At 40.0% G+C, this 15,453-nt stretch overlaps 1 pseudogene; it reads left to right on the top strand.

Annotated features, from left to right (window-relative positions):
* Nucleotides 1-418: 418 nt before the first annotated feature.
* The window catches only part of LOC102005116, a 54,866-nt pseudogene continuing 39,831 nt past the window's right edge, over nt 419-15,453 (top strand).

The following is a 15,453-nucleotide window of genomic DNA, read 5'->3' as shown; positions in this document are numbered from 1 at the left end:
TAAAGGCAAAAGGATATGTTCCTCAACAAGTGTTCAACTGTGATGAAACAGGGCTCTTACAGAAGAAGATTCCAAACAGGACCTGCATCACACAGGATGAAAAGTCACTTCAAGGGCACAATCTCATGAAGGACAGATTGGCCTCTTTGCTGTGTGTGAATGCAAGTATCAATCTGAAGATTAAGCCACTACCATTCCCAGACTCTTCATGCAATCAAGGAATAGCATGTGAACAAGCCAGACTGCCTGGCATGTGGAAGGCTGATTTAAAAGCTTGGGTCACAAGGCAATTGTTCATGGAATGGCTGCACAAGATGTTCACACCTAGCATTAAGAAATATCTAAGAACCAACTGCCTGAAGAGTACCTTCTTCTAATATACAATACTCTAGCACACCCTCCAGCCTTGGTGAATGACATGGAAGCTGAGTGTGACTTCAAATGTCAAGTTCCTCCTCCCCCTGAAACAACACCTCTTCTGCAGCCCATGGATGAGCAAGTGAACTGCAACTTCAAGAAGCTGTACACAAAGGTACTCTTTACCAGGTCCTTTAATGTCACTGAGAGACACCCTTGACTCTGAAAGAGTTCTGGAAGAAACATTTTAATGTTCCCCACTACATCAACCTCACTGACAAAGCCTGGAAAGATGTCACATACTGGACCTTAAACTCAGCCTGGAGGAAATTGGCCATGATGTGCCACTGAACATGACTTTGAAGGGTTTGATGCACAGGTGATGGAGGAGATTGTGTTCATGGACAAGAGTATGGGTCTGGACACCAGTGGTGCAGACACAGAGGAGCTTGTTGAGGACCATAGGAGGAGCTTGTGATGGAAGATCTTGCTGAACTCCAGAGTGAGCAGCAGAAGGTGCTTATTGAGGAGCATTCCCCTGAGCAAGAGAAGAAATGGAGTTGGCAGTAATGTAGTAAAATGGAATGAGTTCCAGGTAAGAAGCACCACCCCAACACAACTGTAATGAACACAGTGTTGAATCTGCTGAACAATAATATGGCCTCTCATTTTCAAAAGGTTATGCAGCATAAGAAAAAAATAAGTGACACTCAATAGACCTTTGGCCAAAATTGATCTCCTTTTGACAGGGAGAGAAAACCCCTGGAAGATCTCCCTGATGTTCTTATGGAAAACTTTCTCTCCAAACAATAACCTCCTCCTGACTCATCTTCCTGCCCAGCATACCAGGAGTTGTCTCAAGCAAGGTTAATGTTCTCTGTCTTCATACTGTACTGTACTGTGCTTTGTTTCATATTTTTGTGGTTAAAATATACATATGGCTCAGAACAGATTAAACTTATTTTCAGTAAACCTTATGGGAAAATTTGATACAGTTTATGACAAATTCTATACATGGTCAGAACTGTAGAATGAATTAAGTTTGTGAACTAAGGTGCCACTCTACTCATTAAACAGTAACTCCCCACACTCATCACCACCCCCTACATCAGCCTCTGGCAATTATGATAAAAAATACTTTCTGTATTATTTTAACTATTCTAATTTCCTCCTGTAAGTGGAGTCATATAGACCTTGCGTTTATATGACTGGCTTTTCACTTAGCATAATGTCCTCGTGGTTTATTCATATTGTAGCATGTGTAGAATTTCCTTCTTTAATGGTGAAAAGTATCCTATCATCTGTATATTTCACATTTTGTTTATTCATTCATGCACTGATTGACACTTGGATTTTTCTCCACCTTATGACTGTTATGAACAATGCTGCTATAAAATGGGTATGTAAATATTTCTCTGAGATCCTGCCTTCAACTTTTGTGAGTATATGACAAGATAGGAATGACTAGCTAATACAGCCATTATATATCTGATTATCATACTGTTTTTTATGGCAGGACACTGTTATAAATCCCCATCAACAGTGCACAGTAATCCACTTTCCCACAACTTGCCAACATGTGCTACTTTCTGGGTTTTGAAAGCAATCCTAATGGTTGTGAGTAATATCTTATTTTGGTTTTGAGTTTTATCATTTGTGATTAGTGATGGTTAGCATCTTTTCATGTTTCTTGGCAATCTTTACATTTTTAGGAAACTATTTACTCAAGTCCTTTACTTATTTTTAGTTGGGTTATTTGTTCAGCTGCACTTGATTATTAGGCTATGTCAGATACATGATTTTCGAATATGTTCTCCTTTTCTGTTGGTTGCATTTCCCTCTGTTTGTTTTGTGTTTTGGTGCTCTTCTAGTCAGGGTTTGCAAAGGAATACATTTAATCTAAGACAAAATTTATAAGATTATTTTATAATATTCACTCAAAAAGTCAAATGCAGGAGTGCAGGAGATCTGTCCATGCACTAGAGACCCAAAGAATCCAGTTGAATGCCTGGATCCCATGGCAATGTCTTACATGAATCCAGTTGAAGACTGGACCTATAGCCCATGGCAATGTCCTCCATGAGTCCAGCTGCAGGCCTAGAGCCAAAGATAATGTCTCGTGCAAGTCTGTATCAAGGATCTGTGCTAAGAAGGCCCAAAGGTCAGTGGTAGAATCTAGGAAGTCTGTTCCAGCAGAATGAAGGATCTGTGCCAGCGGGCTGAAGGATCTGCACTGAAGCCAGGAGATGATGCACAAGGTAAAGGCCAGAGCCCCCCAAAAGAAAACCACAACCATCCTCAGTGACACTGAGAACCCAAGCTCCTCCAACAATGAGAACAGCTGGGTTCATATCAAGAAAACCAGTGTGACAAGCTTCTCCAGGAGAATCAACAGCACACCATCTTCCCCTCCAGCTCTCCTTTTATGTTGATGACAACGATCCTCAGGTGGGCCTTCCACACCCAGAACCATGCTGATTCAGTTCAGCTGGGTGTTACAAGTTGACCAGTAGTTAATATACCACAAGTGCATAGAAGTTTTTAACTTTGATATAGCCAAATCTATTTGTGTTTACCTTTGTTATCTGTGCTTTGGGGTTATACAAAGGAAATCACTGTGAAATTCGTTGTCATGAAGATTTGCTCTTGTTTTCTTTCAGAGTTTTATACTTTTAGCCCTTACAATTTAGGTCTTTGATCCATTTGTGTGTACAGTATAATAAAGAAATTGTCCGATTTCATTCATTTGTATGTGGATATACAGTTTTCCCAGCACCATTTACTGAAGAGGCTGTTTTTCCTATTGAAGAGTCCTGGTGTCTTTGTTGAACATTATTTGAGCACATATGGAAGGATTTATTTCTGTGCTTTCTACTCTATCCTATTGATATGTAAGTTTGTCGTTAAGCCAATAACACACTGTTCTGATTACTACAGTTTGTAGTAAGTTTTAAAATCAGGAAGCATTAGTCTTTCAACTTTGCCCTTTTTCTGAAGAATATTTTGGCTGTTCAAATTCCCTTGTAATTCCCTATAAATTTAAGGATGATGTTTTAAACACTTTTAAAATTTGATAAAGATTACATTGAATCTGTGGATCTCTTTGGATTTTATTAATAATATCCAAAAATATGGCATGTCTTTCTATCTTTCTATTTTATTAATAATATCCATGAAAATGACAAAGCTTTCAACAATGTTTTATACTTTCCATTGTATAAATATTTCACCTTTTGGGTAAACTTTATTTCTAAGTATTTTATTCTTTTTGATAGTATTGAAAATAAAATTCCTTTCTTGATTTCCTATTTGGATTATTCTACACTGGCATTTAGAATCCTAAGTAATTTTTTATGTGTTGATTGTTTCTTGCACCTGTTATGGACTCACTTATTTGTTCTAAAAGTTTCCTATAGCGTCTTTGAGGTTTTAAAACATGTAACATATGTCTTCTGCACAGAAAATTTTACTTCTTTCTGATTTGGATGCCTTTCATTTCTTTTTCTTGCTGAATTTCCATACCACTATTTTTAATGGAAGGATGAAATAGGCATCCTTGTCTTGTTCTTGATCTAGGAGATATAAATGTTTCAGTCTCTTATCACTGAGGTAGTTGTGGCCTTTTCCTATGTGCCCTATATTATGTTGGGATAGTTTTCCTTTATCTACATGGATCATTTACACTGTGGCCTGCAAAACTGATTTGAGAGTGACCTCAGCTCTGTATTCAAACAGCAAATGTTGACCTACCACCCTGAGTGAATCTGACACTGCCACTCCATGAGATGTGGCACACAGAAGAATAAGGGAATGACACTGGACTGAGAAAACTACCTTTATTAGAGAAATAAAGCCACGAGAAATAAAAGTGATAATGAAGTATACATGCACAAAATAAAGAGTAAACATAGCAATCATTCTGAAGGAAATTGCTTATGGATTTGACAGAACAAGATGCCTTCCTGGAAGAGGAAGAATTTGAGGTGGTATTAGGAATGACAGGCAGAGAAGTAGGGCAAGAACCCTCTAAAACTTGGTTGGAAATCCCTTTGATACTTTATCCTTTGCTCTGCTCACCTGCCACACATCACAAAGCCCTCAGGCTTGCCACATATAAAAAAGGGAGGCTCTACCTTTTCTGTCTCCAAACTTCCCTGTTTCATACCTGAATCACTACTTGAAATCATCCTTTTACCTGTTTCCCTATATATTGTCCCATGATTGAAAATAAGCCCCATTACAGTGGTGTTTTTCCCTGCCTGTGTGCTTTATAATGCCTAGCTTCTAGAAGAGATTTAATCACATGGCAGGTGCTAGCTAAATCCATTCATAAAATCATTGAATGATTCAATGATTTTGTGATAAGACCCTGAAGTCAAGAGTATACATATATGCAAGAGGTAGGTCAGAGATACATGTGGGTTGAAGCCAGATTTCCAATGGCCAGCATTACTTGACCAAAAAAAAGTTTGTTTTTTTTTTTGTCTTTTTGACACAGGGTCTCACTGTACAGCTCCTGATGGACTTGAGCTCACTTTGTAGCCCAGACTTGTCTCAAACTCACACTGATCCTCCTGTCTCAGCCTCCCAAGTGCTGGTATTACAGGCGTGCACCCCCATACCCAGAAGAAAACAAGTTTTGAAATACCAATTTAGAGAATTTTGGGGACAGAAAGTGACATGGAAGAAAGCATTTTGATCATGGGAGCCACAGTGAGACTTGATGAGCCCTGGGGAGCCTCAGAAGCCTCACAGCTTCTTGGAAGGGAGAAACCCCATCCACTACATGTCCACCAGCAAGGGAGACACTGTGAGCCTCAAGAGGTTGGTGAGACAAGTGGGAGGGGCAAAACCACATCCACTGTCCCCCACCATCATGGGAGCTACAGTGAGCCTTTGGAGCCTGGGTGAGATACAGTGAGCTGCTCAGGAGAGGAGAAAAGCTGCCTACCATCCCCCACCATCACGGGAACCAGGGTGAGCCTCAGTGAGCCTCAGGAAACTCAGGAGCCTTGGGAAACCTCGGTCCAGAGGAACCCTGGTGCCTACCCTGCAGGACAGACAGCCAGTGTGGGAAGCACCCAGGATGTAGCAACTGGCTCATCTGGAGAAACCCAGGGTAAATCCACTATAACAAAGGGAGACACTTTGCATACAAACTCTTAATCTGCAATCAGTTCTGTTATATAACTATAGACTTTGCTCCTATAGTATAAAGTACAAAAATGATAGTTACCACAGTTTGTCAATTTCTAAATTGTGCTTTTGCTAATTATACTACTGTGGCTAGGATGTCATATCTGTTGTGATGTGCTGTTCTCCCTTGGGTAACAATATTAGGAAACTCTGGTGTAATAACCTTACCACAGCCCTACACCAAAAGGCTGGAGACTGAGCCAAATAGAAAAAAGCATCCCAATCTCAGTTAATTGGGAAGGTAGGATCTTGGAACAGACATAAACCAGGAATCTCCTACACACAGAAGACATCTCTGAAGTACAGACTATTTTTGATGTGGCCTTGATACTAGTGATATAGCTACTCACTACAAAAATCCAAAAGGATGATCAGAGAACACAAAATATGAAAAATTTTAAATATAAACTGTCAAAATAAAGGAGTAAAATGCAGTCTCAGACCTCCAGTCCACCCAGAACGAATCCAGGTGACACTGACATAGAAATAATTGGAAGTCACACACCTGAAATTTCTGAAATGATAGAAACTGAAGCAAACAAACAGCTCCATTGGGCTATAGAAGAAATCAGATCAAAAATAATCTCTAAGGTAAAAAGAAAAATGACAATAGTCAGAAAGGAAATGCTCAGCAAATCTACAGTAGAGGTAAATAAAAATACATGATGATAGGAAAAGGATGGAAATAATGAATTATCAATATAGGAAAGAAATAGAGTGCATGAAACAGATTTAAACAGATATCCAGGATATTAAAAATTCCATTGAAAGATGGCATAATTGTCTGAATAAAACTAAAGATAGACTTTCAGAATTTGAAGACAGCATTACAACTAACAATTGTGAAAGGAATGTTCTCTTAAAAATAACAAGGAACCAGAAAACAATTCAACAGCTACAAGATGATGCAAAGAAAAATAATATAAAACTGATAGAAGTTAATAAAAAAGAAGCAATCAACACAAATGACACAAAAAGACTGTATGCAGAAGTAATAGTGCAAAATTTCCCAAGTACAGAAAAAGAATCTGACACACAATAAGTGAGGCACATAGAATTCCAATTAGCCATAACCAAAATAAATCTACATCCAGACATATAAGACTCAATAACCCAGAAATTCAGCACAAAAGCAGAATATTAAAAGCTGTTAAAGAAAAGAAACAGATCACCTATAAAGAAAGATGATCAAAATCACAGCAGACTTCTCAACAAGAACCATCAAGTCAAGAAGAACATAGAGTGAAGTATTTCAGGTCCTTAAAGAAAACAACTTCCAAACCAGATTGATGTAACCTACAAAACTATCTTTAAAAATTAATAGATAAATGAGATACTTCCATGACAAAGAACCAGTGACAAAATTCATGATCACCAACCCAACCCTGCAAAGAGTACAGAGAGATAGTTTAGAAACAGATAAAAATGAACACAATGCTGAGAACAACAACAGAAAGAAAATACCAAGCAGGACAAGCAGTTAAAAACAGGAGAAAATTAGAGAACCAACAGCAGCAAAATAACATGACAAAGGTAAGCCAACATATATCAGTTATAATCATTAATATAAAAGGCCTCAATTCAGCCATCAAAGGAAACAGACTGGGAGAATGGATCTAGAAACAAAATGCAACAATGTGTTGCATACAAGAAATACACTGAACTCAAAATTTAATTCACAGACTGAAAGTCAAAGGATGGAAAACAACAGTCCATGCAACAGAATCCCAGAAAAAAGCAGAGGTAGCTATTCTGTTTGCAGACAATGTGAACTTCAAACCAAGAATGATGAATAGAGATAAAAAAGATCATTATATACTTGTTAGGGGAAAACTGTAAGAGGAAAGGATAACAATCATAAATATATATGAACCAAATATGGGAGCACACAATTACATAAGACAAATATTAATAAACATGAAAAATCAAAAATATAATAACACAATTATAACTGGGGAGCTTAAAACTCCATTGTCACAAAGAGATACACAAATTGGACAAAAAATCAGCAAAAATATAACAGAACTGAATCAAACTTGTGAAGAAAAGGACTTAGTGAAACTTACAGAATGTTCCACCCAACAACATCAGAATACACATTCTTCTCAGCTGCACACAGAACATTCTCTAAAGTAGACCATATACTAGCCCATAGAACATGCTTAAGTAAATGCAAAGGAATTGAAATTACCCCATGCATATTATCTGACTATAACACAATAAAATTGGAAATTATTGACAAAAGAAATCACAAAAACTACATAAACACATAGAAATTAAATAACACCCTCCAAAACAACCAATAGGTCACAGATGAAATTAAAGAAGAAATTAAAAAATATTTGCAATCAAAGAAAAGTGCTGATACAACTTAGTGGCCCCTGTGGGATGCAATAAAAGCAGACCTTAGAGGGAAATTTATAGCAATGAATTCTCACATCAGGAAAACAGTATGAGCACAAATAAACAACCTAATGCTGCACCTCAACCTTCTAGAAAAAGAAGAGCAAGTCAATCCCAAAGCACAAAGAAGGCAGGGAATTATAAAGATCAGAGGAACAACTAACACAATGCAGACTAAGAGAACATACTCTTCACAGTAGCATCCAAAAAAATGAAATATTTAGAAATCAGTCTAACAAAAGAAGAAAAGATCCACACAATAAAAATCACAGTACTCTGAAAAAGGAGATCCAATAGGATTTCAGAAAATGTAAAGATATTCCTTGCTCATGGATAGAAAGGACAAACATTGAGAAAACAGCCATCCTCCCAAAATTGTTATATAGATTTAATGCAATCCCAATCAAAATTCCATTAGCATACCTCACAGATCTAGAGAAAACACCCCTAAAATTCATCTGGAACAAGACGAGATTGAGAATAGCAAAGCAATACTGGGCAACAAAGGAAAGACAGAAGGTATTACAGTCCCTGATTTGAAATTATACTACAAAGCTACTGTGATAAATCAGCCTGATACTGGCAAAAAAAGACCAGAGGATCAATGGAACAGATTAGAAGATGCAGACACAACTACAAACAAACTTAGCCATCTGATCTTTGACAATGGGGACAAACTTGTTCACTGGAAGAAAGATAGCCTCTTTAATAAATGGCGCTGGAAAAACTGGCTTTCCACATGCTGAAGACTAAAACTAGATCCATGCCTTTCACCATGCACTAAACTAAAATCAAAATGGATCAAAGATCTAAATATTAAAATAGGAACACTAAATCTATTGGAAGAAAAAGTAGGTAGAAATTTTGAAGACATACGGGTAGGCAGAGTTCATGAACAAAAGCCAAACTGCACAGGAAATACTTTAAAGAATCAACAACTGGGATCTCATCTTATTAAAAAGTTTTTGCACACCCAAAGAAATCACCAACAGGGTAAAAAGAAAACCCACAAATTGGGGAAAAATTTAGCAAACTGTCCTCCAGACACAGGACTTCTATCTAGAACATTTAAAGAATTTTTAAAAATCAGGCCCCAAAATTTCAAAGACTCAATTCAAATATGGGCATCTGGGTCACAGAAAACCAAGTACAGCAAATGGGAAAACAAGGTGCAGGGAGGGCAGAGAGTCTTAAGGAGAGAGAACTGTGGAGGACAGATACACAGAGGACACCAAGAAATAAGCCTCCTCACAGGCTGTCCTGCAAGTTAAGTGGAAGTGTGTGTGTGAGAGTGTGTGTGTGTGTGTGTGTGTGTGTGTGTGTGTTTCAGTACCTTGCCTTTATTCTTTGCTCCTTGTGAGCCCCAAGTCAAAGCTCCCAAGGAGGCCCCATAACTGAGGCTCAGTGTGCCCAGGCCCAGGGATACTGGTCAAATGTTCAGGTACTTCTGCTGGTACCCAGTAGAACCTCCCAGCTCACAGAAGCCACAGCGGGCCTGCTCTATGACAAGCGCTGTTAGGGCCCCCAGTGTGCCTGCTGACTAGTTTCCCAGTACTCTCTGCCAGCCACTTGGTCACCTACAGTAGAAACATGACTTCTTGGTCACCATGCCCCCCCATGCACCAGACCCCAACAGGCTCTCATAACTAAAACTCCAGGAGTTTTAGTTAAGGATGTGAAGCCCACTGAGCTGTGAAAGCCACTGAACCCCTCAGAACTGCGGCTGGGAAGAGTAACTCTGACTCTGTCAGCCTGAGGAAAGGGGGAACAGTGGTAATGGCAGGCTGCATCCCCCTCCCACCACCTAAACTCCTGCTGAGAAGTTCTCTTTACACAGTCTTTTTCTGGTCTTGGAAACCTCCACTCTGCTCACCAGTCTCACCCAGGAATGGCAACAGCCAGTCCCCCAGAGTGACCAGGTCCAGGATGCTGCCTTCTTCTTCCATAAATTCCCTAGTTATATTTTTATGAATAACCCCTTCCTTATAAACTCACTCCAAAATGCAGTTCTGTGAGGGCCAATTGTGTGTTACTTGGCTGCTGGTTTCTCACAGTTGTAGTCTGTTATTACTAAGTGTCATGAGGATATGGTTGCTTAGACAGAGGTTGCACAGCAGGACACACCAGCAAACCTCTGAGGAGCTGAGCTGCACACTGGATGCAGGGATCCCTAGAGACAACTCCACCAGTTTCTTCTCTCCCCACTCTTCTACATCCTCCATCTACTACACCCATACAGGAGGGTGCACTGTGTTACACTGTCCCAGACTAAGCACCTTCTGCAGCGCAGCCAAGCTGTATGACAACTTTTACTTCCACACTTCCCTCCTGGACTCCATTTTATTCACATAACATTTATGTCCTGTTACTGATTTTGTTTTAAACTTTCAGGGCTTTTCCCACATGTAAGATATCAAATGTCCTCTGGACAGTAACTAGCTCTATCAAAAAGTAAGACACAAGAAAGTTCAGAAAGGTGCAAAAACCTGTGCATCTGTGGTCACTGGTTTTCCACAAAAGTGCCAAGAGCATACAGTGAAGAAAGGACAGTCTCTTTAGTATTTGGTATTGGAGAAATTGGATTATACATGTGTTGGAGATCAGGTGGTATAGGGCAAAACTGATGAAGACAGGGAGCTCTGGCTGTATTGGAAAAGGACTCTAAAGTCAAGATAACCATAGCTGAGGCCAAGATGGATATGGGCTGCTGACACGTCCTATTCCAGGGCAATAAAACTGCCAGCCTTAGGGATAAGAGAGTTCTCTTAACTGGCAAAATTTACTACTTGGAGTCTCCCAAGGTCCTGCTCAGTTTTCCAAACTTACCTTAGTATCTCTTTTCTTTGTTTGAAAACCAAATAAATATGGGCTGTCCCAGAAAAGTTCTTTGTCTCAATCCCCATTGAATTTTAATTTCACTGTAGCATTTTGATCTTCCTGGAGCCCTAAAATCATACCATTTGTCTCTATTTAAGCCATTCACTGTCCAGTTGTTTAGGAGATTGGGGCTAGGCTAAGACCCTGACACATATGCACAAGAATTAAGGTGTACTTTTATCTCACACTATATACAGGAATCACCTCAAGATAGATTTAAGACTGAAATGTAAGGCCTGACATTGTAGTATTACAGGAAGAAAACCGAGGAAAGCTATAGAGTGTGCCTGTATTAGTCAGTGTTTACAAAGCTTGCAGGGCTAGGGTAAGGCTTCTCAGAAGACTGTACATGTTCTGAATCAGATTTAATGCAGGACACAGAAATTTAGATTTGCCTGAAATGGCTGCCCAAAGAGTCAAATGCAGAAGAGTGCAAAAGACCAGTCCATGTGCTAGGATCCAACTGAAGCCCTGAAGCCCACAGCCCATACATGTCTGCATCAAGAGGGCCAAGGATCCTCCACTCAAGACTGAAGGGTCAGCACTAGGAGGTTGAAGGGTCAGCACAAGAAGCTAAAGAGCCTGCTCCAGCAGGTGGAAAGGCTGGTGCTGGAATGAAAAATCTGCACCAAAAATCAAGAGATGACAGCCAAGAGCTCAAATCCTTCTGCCCCATTCTCCTTTTTCTACCCTTCAGATGGTAACATGTCCTGGTGAAGGTCAGACTGGCCAGGAAGCATCCTTCCTAACTCAGCCCCTTTCTTTCTCAGCACCACTCTGCTCAGGCTTTTCCACATGGGATGGCCAGATCCGCTCTGGGTGGGAGCAGCTGCTTTGCTTCTAAGTTTCTATTGCCTGACTTGTGCTCAAGTAAGCAACCCAAATTGTGAATATTCATAGTTGTGCACAGGCAGCAGTCAGAGGCATCCCTGAATAAGTCAGCTTCTTTATTTAGCTCCTCCTCATCTAATCCACACATTAATAAGGAAATGAAAGAGTTCCTTTGGAAATTATAGCCTGGGGGAGAAATCAATTATTTACAACTCATATTCAGGAAAGTAATCTCACTTAATGCCTAGAGAGATTTCTTCCCAAGACTAAGGCTGATGCATTAAGCCTATCCTCAGGCACATGTGCAGCAGGTGACATCCACATCAGGACCTGGCTGTCAGGCCTGCAGTGCTCTCAGTGGTCCCTCTTCATCATCCTCTGCCCCTACTACTGCTCAAACCTACCTACCTGCAGGCTCCCAGAGGGTGACTCACCTTCTGATTTCCTTACCTTTAATTTAAATGCACTGCTTTACCATGAGTTCCTTCTGGTCCTCTCCCCATGAGGGAGAGACAACTCCTTATTCCCTCAATATGTGAATGTATCTTTGAGATTTGCTTGGCAAATTGTGAGAGAGTACAAGTTATAGACATCACATGCAGGCTGAAGCTTAAAAAGCAATTACTTCTTGCCTTCTTGCTGTGCTCTGTCACAAGTATAGCCATGTCCCCTGGGTAGCTACTCCTTTCACTGAGTCTGGAATTAGGAGACACTGAAGTAGTCAAACAAAGCTGAGCAGCATGAAACAACCTCAACACTTTAGGGAATCTGCAACAGAAAACATGCCTCTTCTGCACATGGATGGTTGACTGATGACAATTAAGAGGCAAGCACAAGAAAGTTCTCTACCCTCCCATTACAGCAAGACATAGATTCCAAAAGCAAATGATGCCTGCCTCCCCTCCCTACCAGTAGGAACAGTTCAACCACTGAGGACACATGGAGAGAATACCCGAGAATCTACATTCACAAGCTTTACTGACAAGCCTTTATCTGCCAGTGACTTGCCTTCCCTAACTTGATGCCAAAGAGACTCAAAGCTCCTTTCCTGAGTTTTACTACTTCTCTGCAAATTTATAATTACTTGTTGAAGATGCAATGAAAGTTCAAATTAAAATTCTGTGGGTGCCTCCCATGCATATACGAAATTTGCATGTTAATAGATTTGCTTTCCTTTTGTTCATCTGTCTGTTTTAGAAATCTGTACCAAACAAGAACTTAGAGGGTTGAGAGGAAAAAATCTTTCCTCTCCTACAAGAGCAACACATAAATGTTCTTGTAAACCACTGAGATAGTGAGGTTGTTCGTTATGAGTAAAGTTGACTAAGGTAAATTCTTGATTCCTAGAATGTTTCAGGATTTTTCTTCCTTGAAAAAACTTTAGCCTTTCGCTGACTCCAACTCACCCACTGATGTCTCCCAGATGTGTTCCTACATTACAAAACTGTATTCTGCCTGTCAGATGTCTTCGTATCAGGCCTTAGAAGCACCTCAAGCTTAACACATCCAAAAATCAATTCTGTCTTGCCTAAAATATGGTTTACTCTTCCACACATTCCTGTGATAACTTGCACTCTGTCTATGTAATAAAGTTAGAGCCATACTTTTCACAGTCCTTATCTGTGTAGTTCCAGGTATCACTGACTACAGAACACAGTTGAGTGAGATTTGGGAGGTGAAGCCAAACAGAGCTTGGCTTATCCTGCAAAGGTTGATGCAGGGCACAGGCATATGCTGGCACCTGGTGACTAATTAGAGGCCTACTAGGTAGCTCCATGCTGAAGAGTACAGGGAAACTCAGACCTTCAGTCTGGGGGTTCAATAATTGAGTCTACTGAAATAAACTCACAATAGACAAATTATCAGAAGAAAATGCATGCAGATTCATGATTGTTTGTACATTAACAAGAGTGATATAAAATATCAGCCTCAAAAGAGGGCCAAATAGGTGAGGCTTAAGTACCTTCTTCCTAGGGAAGGTGATTAGGTAGTAAATTATTTGTAGGGAAGATGAACGAGGCTGGAGAACAGACAATACCCTGGGACAGAGCTCCTCTGGGTTTGATTTTCATTCTCTGTGAGATAAGTTTAATCTTTTCTGGTTAATGAAACTTTAGGAAGGCTATTGAAGTCCACTGTGTTCCTTTTCAAAGGATCAGATCTTCAGGTAGATAAAGAAAACGTGGGGAAAACCCTTCTCTGTGTTTGTTCTGCCTGGGTGTTCCCAGTTTGGAGATCCAAGTGGCATGTCTGAGGGTATGGTTTTCTGAAGCTAAAGAAACGGACCAGGTTCTCTTGCAGATCCAAAATGGTAGGGCATTTGCAAAACCAGAAAGAGGCACTGACTTCTAAGCCAGGCACTCCCCCGTTGGCTAGGTAATTCAGTGAGTACTGGGAACAGCAGTATCAGGGACTGGGTAAGGCCAGGGTGTGACCCTTGATCAGAGGACCAGTAAAGGCAACAAGTGAGCACAGAGTACTTAATGAGGGATTAGAAGAAAACTACTCTCTGTGAAGAAATAGATCAAAAGATGGACAAGATGTGGAAGAGGCAGCTCTGAGTCTCAGTTGGGTATCCTCAAGGATACTCACAGAGCCGGCCCCTTTCAATTCCCCTACCATATTATTGTGAAGGAATTGAGCCATATAATGGCTTTCTGAGGTCCTTTTAATCTCTGACAGAAAAACCATGCTTTGATGTTTTGCATTTCCTTCCACCAGCTGTTTTTGCATTTTGTAAAAGAAAATCAGTTTGATTATTTTTCTTCCCTTTTGTTGTGTTTCTTCCCACACATCCCCTCCAGCGAATTATGCAAACTGTGTTTGCCACCTAAGGTGAGGCAAATTAAAAATGCTAAATGAGACTTTAAATGGACTGTCTACCACCACTTCATCTTGGTTAACACTAGCGACAACTATCATCCTTGTAACAGAGCTTCCTGCCTGGATCTAACACACACAATATTATTAACAGAGATTAACAGGCATGGTACAAACCATTTTTAAGGTGAATGATGACTACTAACATCACTGAGTGGTCATGATATAGGAGAAATAATATGTAACTCCCAACCTGCTAGGCGGCAGATATGCCAAGTTTGTGTTCTCCAAAATCAAAGAATGAATTTTAAGGAACAATGAAGATTAAGAGTAGAAAATATTTATTGAGAGAAATAGTTCCCAAGAGATAGGAGGGGACCCAAAAGTGGGTTGTCAGTGATTCTACTTCTCAAAGGAAGTGTTACAGAGTAAAATCACAAGGTGGGTACAATGTGGGTCAAAAACATTATCAACCAATAAGGTTACAAATATAGCCACTGAGGTACAGTGATTTAATGGGAAGTATACATGGAAAGAATAAGGACCTTTTTTAGGAAGGGTTGGATCAGAGGGTTTGTCTATCTAGACTTTACTGGAATAGGTATTAACATTTGTCTTATCCCTTGGGGAAATATCTAGACCTGGTCATTCTGTCTTTATCTTGAAGCCTGGCCTTTAACAGATGTGCCTCCAGCCACAGTTGTAATGGTGCTCACTTCTGCACTGATTTCCTAGAGGACTAGCCCTGTCTGACTGCCTATTGTATTTTTTCCTTCACTTAGCTGTCTGTAAGAGTAGAAGTGTTCTGAAAACTTGTCTGGGTGTTTCTTTGTTCTCAGCTCTAAACAACAAAAATTTTCATTAACGTAAGTTTATTTTTTTTTTTTTTTTTTTGGTTTTTCTCCAGTACCAGGAACCGAACTCACGACCTTGCGCTTGCCAGGCAGGCGCTTTTGCCGCTGAGCTAAA

This window comes from Chinchilla lanigera, unplaced genomic scaffold, assembly GCF_000276665.1.
Source record: "Chinchilla lanigera isolate Chin_1 unplaced genomic scaffold, ChiLan1.0 scaffold00058, whole genome shotgun sequence".
NCBI lineage: Eukaryota > Metazoa > Chordata > Mammalia > Rodentia > Chinchillidae > Chinchilla > Chinchilla lanigera.
This window is presented reverse-complemented; position numbering and strand designations above follow the sequence as displayed.